Here is a 13,608-nt window from a genome sequence, read left to right on the forward strand (position 1 = left end):
TCTCTTTTTTTGCTGTCACGTATATATTGCATGTGATTTTTTTTATTGTTCAAAATTCTGAATTATTGTGTTTCGTTTTTATATTTACACAACTTTAATCTATTCAAATAGTACCTGTACATACAAAGCTAGTTTGAACGGATGCACAGTGAAAGAAAGATCTCGCCTAACGTCATTTTACACCTATGCATGCGCCTGTGCAGTTCTCGTTGTGACTTCATGTCCCGCAGTACGTTAAAAAGTAGTCTAGTGGTTATTTCTGTGTTATGCTGGATAGATAATAGTGGATAGAGTGTCTGACGATTTTATTATTTAAATATTTTAACTTTATAACTTTTCTTCTTTAAATAATATAAATACTGTTGCTATCATTAGTGTTTGATTATAATTTATAAGCAAAAATAACGTTTTATTCAAAAGAACATTACATGCAACGTATAAGTGGTACATACTGTTTTTATTACTATATTTCCATTCAAGAGCATCAAATCTGTTATAATTACATATAATAATAAGGAGAAGAAAAGTGTTTCCTTGGTACCGAAAAACTGGTACGTTTTGGAAAAAAATATGTATATATTCTTATTAAGGGATAAGTATAAATAAATAAAAAAGAAATTTTAAAGATGGTACTTAACTATTTTTTATTTGTACCGTAGTGTTATTGTTATGCACGGGTAATTGAAATAACTACTGAATTATATCGATTGTGATTATTTATTTTTTTTTTCTAAATTTATTACCCGACTATAAATAATACTTATGGTACATGGTCAATATTCTCCAATTAAACTTACGAAATAAATATCTGATGTATAATGGTCAATTGCTTATATTGTGGTTAAATAATTTATTAATTCAGCATAAGAGTTTATTAATTACATTTACAATTTGAGTCAACAGGATGAAATATTTTGAAAGATAGTTCTTCCTATGAAATTCGGTATTCAAACAGTAAGTCTACAGACACAGTGAATTCTCGCATGTATTCAGATCTTCCTTTTGAAAAAACGTTGAACAGGCATCGGATCATTTGTAGGATATTTACGAGAGTGTCTCTGGTGGCACAGTCTTGCACAGACAGCATCTTTTTGGGTTTAGGCTTAGCTATGTTTACATTTAGGAAATAAAGTATGTCTAGATTTAGGTGCAAGAAAAGCTCAAGTGGCTTCTTGGTCAGAAGACGTCGGCTGGAGTCACCATAAAGAGGCAGTTGGGCTTCAGCAGAGCCTCAGCTTTCTGCCTGTTGGAAATAAATGGGGTTCTAACATCCTTCGACCATTTTTACAAACTGTTGTGCTGTCAATCACGATAATCGAAACAATGGAAATTTACTGCACAGGATCGATGTGATTGTTGGTTTGAGGTTGCATCTATGGAAGTTTACTCAATAGTTTTACATCTTTTATATAAACAAAAGATTATTTATTATGTTAAGGGTAGGTGATAGTTCCTTTTTATTGACCTCATCGACTGCTCAGTATTTATCGTTATCATTAATAATGTAATTAATGGAATTTGAACAAAATTGGGCAAAGCATTGCGTTCACATTGGAGAAATTGGGAAATGAATACAGTGTATAATCCTTGCTGATTGATTATTTATTAATACCTCGGAGGGTTATACTAAGTGAATGCAAATAATAAAATTGAGTTTTTGATATCTACTCTGAAAAAGGAAAGAAAGGAAAATAGGATGAATTGTTATCTTGCGTCGGCTATAACATATTTATACCCGGATAACAGTTTGTTCCTCAGTAAGAAATCTCTGTCACGTGTTGTGGTTATATTTCAAAAATCTAAGATGAATTAGTTTGGACGACAGATATATGAACTACGTAACCAGGTGGAACGGTAAAGTACCATAAGTTTTCCGTAATATGCGGGTAAATTTTACTTTGGTTGTCATTTTGTTGTCAATCTCAATTGATCGCAATTGCTAAAAGTACATGCTGTTATTAACGTTTTTCATCAAAAACAAAAGCCAGCATTTGATTACGCAGGAGCGGTCGCCCTGAGGTAAGAGACGGGTAAGCAGATAAAGAATAATCAGTCACCATTACCATCTGCAGGCATGCAATCTTATTTAGATGATCAAAATTTAATCTAAAAGATTACCTGAAAATTGGTGAATCGATTCAAATATTCTGTCGATACAATTCATTCTACCGAAATATCTATGTTATTACACAGTAAAAATAATTTGCTGGACCAATAAATGTCTGTATTGATACAGTCACGGCAAGATTTAAAAGAAACAACAACTAATCTTATCCATTCGTAATACTTTTCTTTATCTTGCCAAATTTTTACCGCAATCAGTGAAAAGCATGTTGCGAATCCTATGATATCGTAACTATTCAAAAGCTGCGATTTATTTATCAAAGTGTGGTTTACTGAATTTGAAAGTGATGCGGGAATACTTTCACTTTCTTCGTGCAAATCTATGCTTCTATTTTTCAAGGTTGCAGTCGTAAAACGTTACATAAAGGTAGACTAACGAACTTCAATAAACGTCCAACAAAGAATTGCTATTAAAATTAATTAACTCGGAGAGCTTTATGTGAACAATTAATGGCCCATTAATAAATTGAACTCATTTCCACACATACGTGGGACCAATAGTTTTCTATCTGGAATAAACCCTCCATAAAATCATTTATATTTCCACAAGTGCAAAAGGAATAGACAGTAAAACGTATATTTAAGAATGTGGAATGAATATGTATAATTCAGGCCGAAAATTTTTTTTCCTCTTTGGACATGATGAGAGTAAGACCACAGTGTGGTATTGGTTCGTAAAAAGAGGGGAGAGCTGCGTATACGAGTTTGCGATGTATTATAGCCATTACAGCTACAACATATTAAGGTCGTGACACCAGCTTGTAGGTGACGTATTTCATTCATTCGCTGGTCACCCATAAATTGCGACAAGTTTCATCAGACGGAGCTTATAGCTTTTAGTTGTTCGCATCTACAGAGCTTCCTATTCCTTCTTATTCGAATTATTCACATAAAACGATCGGCTGATCCAGGCTAATTCGTTAGTGCTAAATTACTTAGTCACGACTCTGTATTTGTTTCTAACACATAAAAATTTTTGACTGAAAAACGGTTGTTGAAAGTGTTGTGCTTTCATAGTAATCAACTTAAAAAAACGAGTCACTCGCTACTAAATATGTCGTGATATAAAAGAGCAATACCGTTGCTAACTGTTAGTATTAAGTCGATACATGATGTACCCTACAAATCAAAGCGATATTTCGCCGAAGAACGGTACCCATTATTTGGCTATCTTATGTTTTTTTCAGAGCTCTAATAATTGTTTTCATTAGCAAAAAGTTTAAAAGTATGTGAAAGATACGAAAAGTTTACTAATATTAACGATACAGAAAATCATCCCTTCCAATCACATACAATTTAATTTTCTTCATTGCAGATACTCGAACAAGAAAACCGTTGAATATTTCCATTTATTATCACCACAGTATACAGAGTGAATTCCTAACGGCTACACGTCCCGTCGTCTGGTCAAATTTAATACGCTCGCACTACAAGCCGAGAGCGACTGTTTGCCAGGGCGACCAACCGTCATTTAGGGCTCATCTATTGCAAGTCCACGTCGAAATCGAGTATAGCATCCCCTTAACGTGTATTAATATTGATGGAAGATATGAAGGTCAATGTCCGCTTCAGATTTTCAAACTTGCTTAATTCGTATGGAAAATTTTACGGCAACATCGATAATTTGTAGACAAAAAAGGAAAATGCTAACTTTCCGAGCGATCACAAGTGCGGTCTTGAAATATCGAGGAGGAATTTTTTCGAAAATTTAGAAATTTTTGTAATCATGAGATTCCGAGTATAAAATTTATATTTTTTCTTAGCTTTAATCGTTTGTCAGTATCAATTCCATCTTTTCTACCCTCTTGTTCAAATCTGTAACAATGAGCGGGTTTGTTTTTTCTATTAGAGCTTTCTTTTGTTGCACAAGAATTATTGGCGAAAAACTATGTACTATAAATTGAAAATAAATAAGTTGAAGTACATACATGCCAGCCAACAGATCCTTGGAAATATTAAAAATGGTACGCCGTATGCATTGCTATACATCAAAACTCCTGATGAGTTCGTAAATTTCCGTATTCCAAAAACTTAACCAACTAAGAAATCACGAAAACATAGAAAACCTTCGATTCTTTGGAAGCCCTGGAGTGACGAAACACTTAATTGGACCAGGTAAAGAACGATTCGATCCACCTAACTCATGGTATGTTCGCGGGAAAGAAATTCATAAAGCATGACCTACTTGATCGTCCGTAGGAGACCAATTTGTTGCAATCAGCCGCCATGCAGGGATCTAACAAAGTGTGTGTTTTTGTTGGTATTGTGACTGATGAGCTGTATTGTTGCAGGGTACTGGGAATAAGCAACTGCTCGAAGAATGAGCTTGACGGATGATTAATATGATTATATCAAATGAATCCTCCATAGCGCTGGTATTGTATTCCCTTTTAATAACAAATTGGTTATAGTAACTTTCTACAAGTGATCACGTAAACTGGTAAAGCAACAAGGCAGAGCATTTTCGAACTTGCACTATGTAACCGATCGGATAAGATACAGCTGTAGTAGGGTGGTCCTTATTTTGGGTAAGTCGGAATTTCAAACCTCTCACCCCTTGCATATCTCCCATTTGCCAAAAAAAAAATGTGTGCAAAGTTTAAGCTCAATCGGACAACGTTTACCCATGGCCCAAGAGGGTCAAAGTTTAATATTGGAGCCAAATGGTAAAAACGAGCTTGAAGGCCTTTATTTAAGTAGACCAGCGAAAAAAAATTGTAGCAGGCTATAATCCACTAGATTTCTAACTAAATTCACAACTCATTAAAGTTATTCTTGGATATGAAGGTCACAACTCAAAACACTTTTTATCGTGTTAACGTTTCGGCCCTGGTGGGGGCCCTCCTCAGTCAACAAATCTCCAAGGTCAAGATAAATCATCTTCACTAAATTCACAACTAATTGAATGTACTGATACCGAGTTCCGCCAAAAATTTCTATGTCGAGTTGTAGATGTAAATACGTAGATTCTACACATATGTACATCTACAAATACGTACAAATGCGTACGAGTTGTAGATGTAAATACGTAGATTCTACACATACGTACATCTACAAATACGTACATCTACAACTCGACATAGAAATTTTTGGCGGAACTCGGTATCAGTACATTCAATTAGTTGTGAATTTAGTTAGAAATCTAGTGGATTATAGCCTGCTACGATTTTTTTTCGCTGGTCTACTTAAATAAAGGCCTTCAAGCTCGTTTTTACCATTTGGCTCCAATATTAAACTTTGACCCTCTTGGGCCATGGGTAAACGTTGTCCGATTGAGCTTAAACTTTGCACACATTTTTTTTTTGGCAAATGGGAGATATGCAAGGGGTGAGAGGTTTGAAATTCCGACTTACCCAAAATAAGGACCACCCTAAGCTGTAGTATAGAAGGAGGCCATAGCATGAGCATGAGACTGTAACGTGCAGTGTACACACTTATAGTACGACTCTTTTATCATTTGTACCCTGATCCATCGCGAGGGGTTAAACACTCATCATTTTTTCTGTAAAACACCACATTTCAAGATTGCCCGATTTCAAAAGATTTCACACAATTTTAAAAATTCTCGAAAAGCCGAAAGATTTCACAGGTTTTTAGAAGATTAATTCATTGGATTTTAGGGATTTTATGCGATTTCAAAGATTTCGGAGATTTCAAGACAAGCTTGTGAAATCCTGTGGAATCTTCTTGAAATCTCCAAAATCTTTGACATCTTTGGAGAATTTGAAAGAATTCGAAACATTTCGTACAGGATTTTGCGAATTTCTGAAAGTTCAAAAATTCTGAATCTAGTAACTTCCGAAGTTCGGACAATTCGTGATTTTGACTCTTTGGTATTATGGTCTGCCTGACCTTTGTCCATTTGAAACTTTAAGCAAGTGAGCTGAATAAACTCTACATAGTCGGCGAGGCATTGATTTTGTTGACGTCTTTCTCGGAGGAAAGAACTCTTACATACGTATAATTACTACATTTTTTAGATATAAGTTTCGATGAAGAATACCAACGACTCTTATGACGAAGTTTATGTAATAAATTATGATCCAGGAACCTGAAGACTTGAAACTATAACTTCTGAAGTGTTTGATTTTACGCAGCAGGGTTCTTTTTTTTTGATTTGCAACTCACTTTCGAATAACTCAATTTTACGCACTGCGTCATTCAGCGTAAGCTACCTAACCCCACAATTTTACGTACTGTCAGTGACACCTGCGTCGTTTCTCAAATTAATGTTTCCTTAACAGGTGTTGGGAAATAGTATATTGTGCAACGAGTGGGCAAAAGTGACGATTCTCAGTGAGTACGGATTTCACACAAACTCAGAATCGTTATTGCTCACAAGTTATAGACGATATTTTTCACAACTCCAACGTGAAAATAGACGATTTTGGCAGCCTGCTGAACACAAACGAAATATGCTATATCCCAATGAATGACGTGCGCGTTGGGCAATGGCAAACCATTTTTTCCCTAGTGGCGAAATATTTTTCCACAATTGGCAAAAACATTTTTTGGCAGTTTGGGGAAATTACGTAATTTTCCGGCATAAATTATGTATTTCATTCAAGGTTTCTGTTGTTGAGTTTCCATTATTTTTTTCGAATTAAGCATCGTTTCTCTCGTTTTGCACTTGAAACGAAAAGAAAATGGAATATTACCAGAATGAGTATTTTGAAACCATAACCCAATAATGTGTTTTCAAGTTTCTAGTTTCACAAAATGTTTCATCAATTTTTAAAATGTTTTCACGTTTCATCTCATTCAAATTTCATCTTCATGTCAAGGATATTTCCTCACTTCATGCGGTTGCCACACTTTTACAAAATGGTGGAAAATTTTCGAAAAATTGGAGATATTATTTTTGAACGAAACGTACCAAACAATTCATTGGTCATCAGAATCCCAGAGAATCAGAGCGATGATCCGTTGATTTGACGTGACCCTATACACTTGCACTTACACACATGACTCTTCATAACGTTAAACACCGAGTACTTACTTCAAAAAATATACGTGGTTCGATGTATAGCCGTGATGAACGATAAAGATTTGTTTATTGTGGCCGGTCTATTTGAGCCCGTCTAATTCAACGAAGAGTATTCTGAAATAGTTCCACGCTGGTCTATCTATTATTTTAAGAACTAAGGAAGCTAAGGAGTACTACTCAGCTTTGTTCCTATATTGTACTGTTAGCCTCTTAAATTAAGTGATTTTATACGTTAGGGTAATGTAGATAGGTATCTCATTGTCAGTGAAGATTGAAGATAAATCTAACTATAAGAGATGAGTTCATCAGGCGCCGAATTACGGGTTTAGTTCTTCAGTGATGTTTTCACATGCAATGCAACTAGAGATGTGCTGGATATCCTGTAACTACCCGGTATCCGGTATTCGGTTTGTTTTGTGATGTCCAGCGGGAGAATCGAATAACATTTATGTAGATCCGACCGCATAGTCGGATAGCAATAATATTCGGCAAAGAATTCGTACCGCTAGAGGGCAGATTAGACAAAAAAAAAAACTCGAAAGCAAACAGAGAAATAAAAACATTAAAATACGTCGTTATAACAGTAGAATTCTTGAACGCTTATAAAGCATTTATTTTCTTAGCTTTTCAACACCAGATTTGTGAGAAAATTATTTGTTTAATCCAAATTGAGGTCAGATTAGGTGAATTCTCAAGCAGTTTGCTTGTCGCCTTTGAGTTTATAATTTCAAAAACTTTCACCTGTCATGTGTTTGGAGTGGCTGTACGGATCAATGATTCAAAGCTGGAAAATTCTAATACATACTTAAAGTCTTTTGAGTCAGGGTAGTAAAAGTATTCATCTTTGACTTTGTTTATTTTAGTAAAAGCCATTTTGAAGGTTCCCTATTTTGGCTTATGAATCGAATTGGACTTTTCCTAATTATTGGACAAAATTTTTGGTGGTGTAAGCATTAATATGCTTCCATTAATTATCTGGAAACTGGAATGGTGAAATATCATTCGAATAAACATAATCACGTTCTTTCCGTAAGCGCCCCTCTTTGTGCCAGTCTCCCATACTCTCTACGTCAATGAGTTGACAACCAAATTTTCACGATGTAGTCATTTGTTGGAGTGATTTTTTCGAAATTCATATACTTCAGTACTGCTTACAGAACTTGAAGATGAAATGTCATCAACGTGTGAAGTGAGTCAATTACCTTGTCAGTAAGGTGAAGTGAGCATTACTTCTATCGTTGATTTGAAAGACGTTTATAAAGATTGGCAGAGAATTATCGATATGTGTGGAGAAATAGTCAGTGAAAATTTTACGGTCAAGTTGTGTTTAGAGAATACTTTAACCCCGTTAGAATAATCAAATTTCAAAATGCAGAAAGTCGAAATCTAGAAACAAATGTCAGAATGTGGAAAGGTCAAAGTTTAGAAAGCCTAAATATAGAATCGTCAGGATCGTCAGGAACATCATTTGGCCGTGATGTACATTCTAAAGTTCGGCTTTTATTATCTTTTATATTGTGTTGTGCGGTTATTATACTTTTTAAACCGCATCCGATCTTTCGGTACCGGAATACCGGATACCTGGTATCCGGCAAAGAACTAGCAATGGATATCCGGTATCCAATAATTCCGCAAATTCGCTATCCTATATTTCACAAAATGCGATCCGAATCTACAAATTTACTAAGAATCAAAACTGCAGCAAGTGCTATTCTCTCAGCTCCTCATCAAGCACTTCAATTATTTCTGGCAGGTATTTTAATGTTATCATAATAGCGAAAAATTTATTTGAAACTTGGTTCATGTGCACATTCCACCTCATTCGGAACAGTGAAAAACTAATATAGTGTTTTCATTGTATATAATTTCGATGTTGAAAATCTGTCTGACTTATGCATATCGTTATTCGTCTTGGCACAAGACTTGCGATACAAAATAGCACAGAATGCACACTTGTAATTTTATCCTCTGTTAGAACAGAATTATTTGTATCGACCGATATGTTTGATTTATGGTAATTAGTTGTTCGAGATATAGAAAGTTAAGGAGAGAAATAAAAGCAAATGTTCGATTCAGAGAAATGACTTGTAGACTCTTATTTACTTTGATGAACGAGGTGTTCTTTTCACTATTATATTAATACAGTAAAATGAAAGCTATAGAATAGAATAAAGTTGAGTATCGGAGAATGGTGAAACATAGACTTATTTCCCACGTACAACTTTTGTCGCTCACCGTAACGGTTTCTTAAATTTAGAGCACCTTTCTTACTCATCTCGATGTGCCCCGGGACTCCGAACACACTTTACTCGATTCTGGGACACTACAGATACTAATATTTCCAATTCCCAACAATTGCACCCATGCATGAAAATGAAATGCCAAACATTCCCGAAACTACATTGGAAGAAAATGGTTCAACCCGATGGAATATTTATATGAAGAAACCGTAATTGATAGGTTATTGTTTGAGAAAAATATTTGAAAGTAATCTCGTTACGCCAATGCTAGTTTTGATGAATTCTCATCGTTCTAATTTTGAAAATTGAGGTGAGATTCAAACACATTTCAGTTTCGCCGATTCAAATATGCAGGATAAGTTATTCTCTTGAACACCAGCGATATGCAGATATGGAAATGGGTAGAGATTTGTGGTAGATTAGATCATAAGCGCGTCCCAGGATTGGCTGGCGTAGCTGTCACGTGGTTCTAACAAGAGCTACACGTCGACTGTTGAGTTCCCTAGCCGTGCGGTCATTGTTGCCGCGACAATGCCGCAACAATGCTGTGACAATGGCCGACCGGCAAGTGAACTTAACGTTTGACGTGAAATTCTCGCTTGAACCATGTGATAGCCATGCCAGTCAATCCTGGGACGCGCTTACGATCTAAACTACCACGAATGTCTCCATCGACTTCCACATTCGTATAGCGTTGGTGTTCAGCAAGCGAATAAATTACCCTAGATATATCTTATCTCTATTTATAGTTAAAGAATTTTTATTATCTACAATTCATGCAATCAGGATATGATTTTGAAAAAATACCAAAGTGTTGTTATGTACAATCGTTCAAGGCTGACAATGCGTCGCATGAGCCAACTCCAAGGAACGTCATACTCGATTGACGTTATCATGTACAAGTTAAAAAAATTTGCACCTTGTGTCTTATCGTGGTGATTTGTTCGACAGATTTTATGATGAAGTCAACGAGTGAATAACCGTGTGGTTCATTAGAATAATATAATATCATTTAACAATTAAAGCTTACTTCGTGTCATGCGTACGTGTACCATTAAGCGAATGTCATAAACGAATTTATTTTTTCCACTTGAGCTTCTCAAATACCATTTGAAAACAAATATAAATTTTGTTTACACATTTGTATACACTGTTGTAATAGTTTAAACCTTTCAAATTCCGATTTCTAATCTTAATCGAAATGGTAAGTCACAGAGTAATGCATGTGGCTGAAAAAACGGTCCAAGTGAGAAGTCAGCGCGTGTTAAAGTTACAAAAACCAGCCATAGCTGGAGCTGTCCCAATGAAAGCAATGACCTTTGGTCAATGAAAGAAATGAATGTCCTGCAATCAGGAAGATAGCTCGTATAAAAGTAGGCATATTAAACACGGGCAGTTAATACTTTCTACATACAGTCTTTGTGTCCCGATTATCTGAATCGATGACCCATGAGTATAAATAACGGTTCTGGAAAAAAAAAAATGCTGTCACATCCTTGCTAAATAATAATTGAATAGCTTTACTTATTGTATGAGAACGGTCAGTGCTCTCATTCACTCCAGCTGTGATTTTAATTTTCGTTAAAAATTATATTGATTGACACAAACTTCAATTACTTTGTGAAAATTAAAATATAACTAAAATATGTTACACCAGGTATGAGAAGATAATTTTATTACAAGGTAGTTCGCTCGAGGTATATTAAAAATTGTATTAAATTATCGGCAGGTAACTGGCGATACTCGGTCTGTAATCTTTAGGTAATGAAGTTGCAGACAATGATGCTGCTGCCAAGATGCTCTGTGACCAAGGTGCCGACTTTGTTACGAAATTTCTAACAATAAATTCTCAATCTATAGTATAGATAAATAAAGTGGTACGATAAATATTTATTCCTCGTGGATAGCCAGTCCAACATCATTTGTGCTCACTGGTACGGAAAACTGGCGGAATACCGCGTAAGTCCCATAATTTTTACATTCTTGGTAGGATCATATCGTACGATCCTCTGATCTTTACTTTGATGATATCTTCATACATATTTTCTAGGTATTCAAGCAACCACCTGCTGACCAATCTTGATCCTGAATCTACTGACTGCGGTACATTGAACTTCGTAAAGTCGAAGAATATACAGAAGAAAAAATGATGCTGGCTGATCTAAATATATTTTGCTTATTTTCGATAACCCATTTTCGTAGTCTGAATCAGTGTACAATTAGCCACTTTCTGTCTTACTTCGATTGCCAAGTGTTGAATATACCGAAAAGAAATAAAATTATACAAAGATCTAGTCTGCCGTGCTAAGGAAGAATGGCGTAGCTGTATTTTTCACATTTGAGGGAAGAACATTCGAAATCGAATCGTTTGAGGCTTCAGCCGGAACAGCCAATCGCGAGACGCAATATGAAATGTTCCTCCGTGTGTGTAAAAAGTGATACCTGTGGAACGATGTTCCTATTGTATTCTAAGGCTGAAAAATTTCGGAATCGAAAATTTGTTGGTTACATCGTTCTTCCGTCTATATCGACTATATCGAGTCATACGTCTGCCGTATGTTGAGGTTGACTCACAGACGAATTACAACTGAACAGTGTGGAGAGACAATAGAAATTACTGGTCAAACTGCAGCAATTACGATGAAAATTACAACGATCGCTGAAATCGTGCACATCTGTACCAGATTTCGTACCAGGAGACAACCAGAAAAAAACTTTGCAGTATTTGCATTAAGTCGACCTGATCTGATAAAAGATTTTTTGCGGAGAATATTGTTCAAAAACTACTTGGTGAAAAAATTGGTACTGAAGGAAAAGCAGGGGCAAAAATTTATGCTGCTATCGGTTACGACTCTACATGAATTTAATCAAGGACTGAAGAGTTTTCCTACATGAAAGTAGCTATTCGTTTTCATCTGCTCTACACCTATAGATGTGATGTGATGCAAGAATAAACCTTTTACTCGAATAATTTATCGTTGATGCGTTGATTTAAATAATATTTATTTGATAAATATTATTTAATCGGTGGCTGCTGAATTTGTTTTATTGAAATTTTTTTTTTTTGGTTCTATAACTTTCCTTTTGTCGTGTCCGAATTGTACGTAGACTTTGTCTGCATGGCACCGACTAGTCTAACAGCAGTGACTCAGAAATGCATCTGAAAATAGGATTCGTTGCGTTGAGTTGTGTGCAGTCCAAGTTTCAGGTCAACTTAAATTGGAACTGCTAGCTTCTCTCACTGGCTCCTTCCGCCCCTCAGCTCTCTCTTCGCATATTTTCTAGACTTTAGGTACGGTATCAAAATCGTTCTACATATGAGCCGTGTGCGGCTTTGAAGAATTTTGAGTATTCCGAACAATATAATGACAGCACCTGCCGTGATACTTTCTCACGCAATTTCTATCCCACAATTGGCGATATGCATTTGTACGATGCCTTACATGACTCTCGGATACAGTGTATTATTACAGATGATTTCCGGATCAAGTCATTCTCACACGCACGCCGCCAAATGCGACGATGAGAACCAAGAAAAGTCTGATAAATTGATCAAAGTGAAAATATTTTCATCTTTGAAAGGATGGCTATACAAACTGCAGTGATATAAATATTGATATGGCTCAATATTTATCCATACTAACCGCAGGAAAAAGTATGGGTAATATTTCTAAATATTTCAGATATGTGTATGACAAATACAACATAAAATTTGTATAATATATCTGAAGTGTGGAAATACTTAATGTACCTGAATTAACTGAAAGATTTTAGAGATGTTTCGTGTATCACATAATATCTTGGTTACATTTGAAACTTGTTTCCGAAACATACCATTACAAATCCAAACATTTCTAAGACTTGGGGTTTGCATTATTGAAGGAAAAAATTGTAAAAAATGCGACGAAAATTGTTAGAAATATTATTGCATGTTTCAGGAATATTTCTGACACATCGTATTTTAGTTACCTTAGAGAACATTCACATGCTACTAACGCATTTCTGATGTGTTTTAGAAATAATTAATTAAGTCACTTGCCTGGAATATTACAAGCCGTATTATACTCGTTTAGTTTGAGTAAAACTTCGGTGAAGAATTTGTTCGATACTGCTTCATACCCTGTTGACAAGTCGTTCATTATCGACGAAATTACGTGACTCTTGGTGAAAGTCATATACAATACAGAAGATACTAAATTTCGTAATTGTTTTTACACACTTCATTTATTGAAATCAGTGAAGTTGACAGTCTTGACT

This window comes from Neodiprion lecontei, chromosome 3 (genome assembly GCF_021901455.1).
Source record: "Neodiprion lecontei isolate iyNeoLeco1 chromosome 3, iyNeoLeco1.1, whole genome shotgun sequence".
In the NCBI taxonomy this organism is placed as follows: Eukaryota; Metazoa; Arthropoda; class Insecta; order Hymenoptera; family Diprionidae; genus Neodiprion; species Neodiprion lecontei.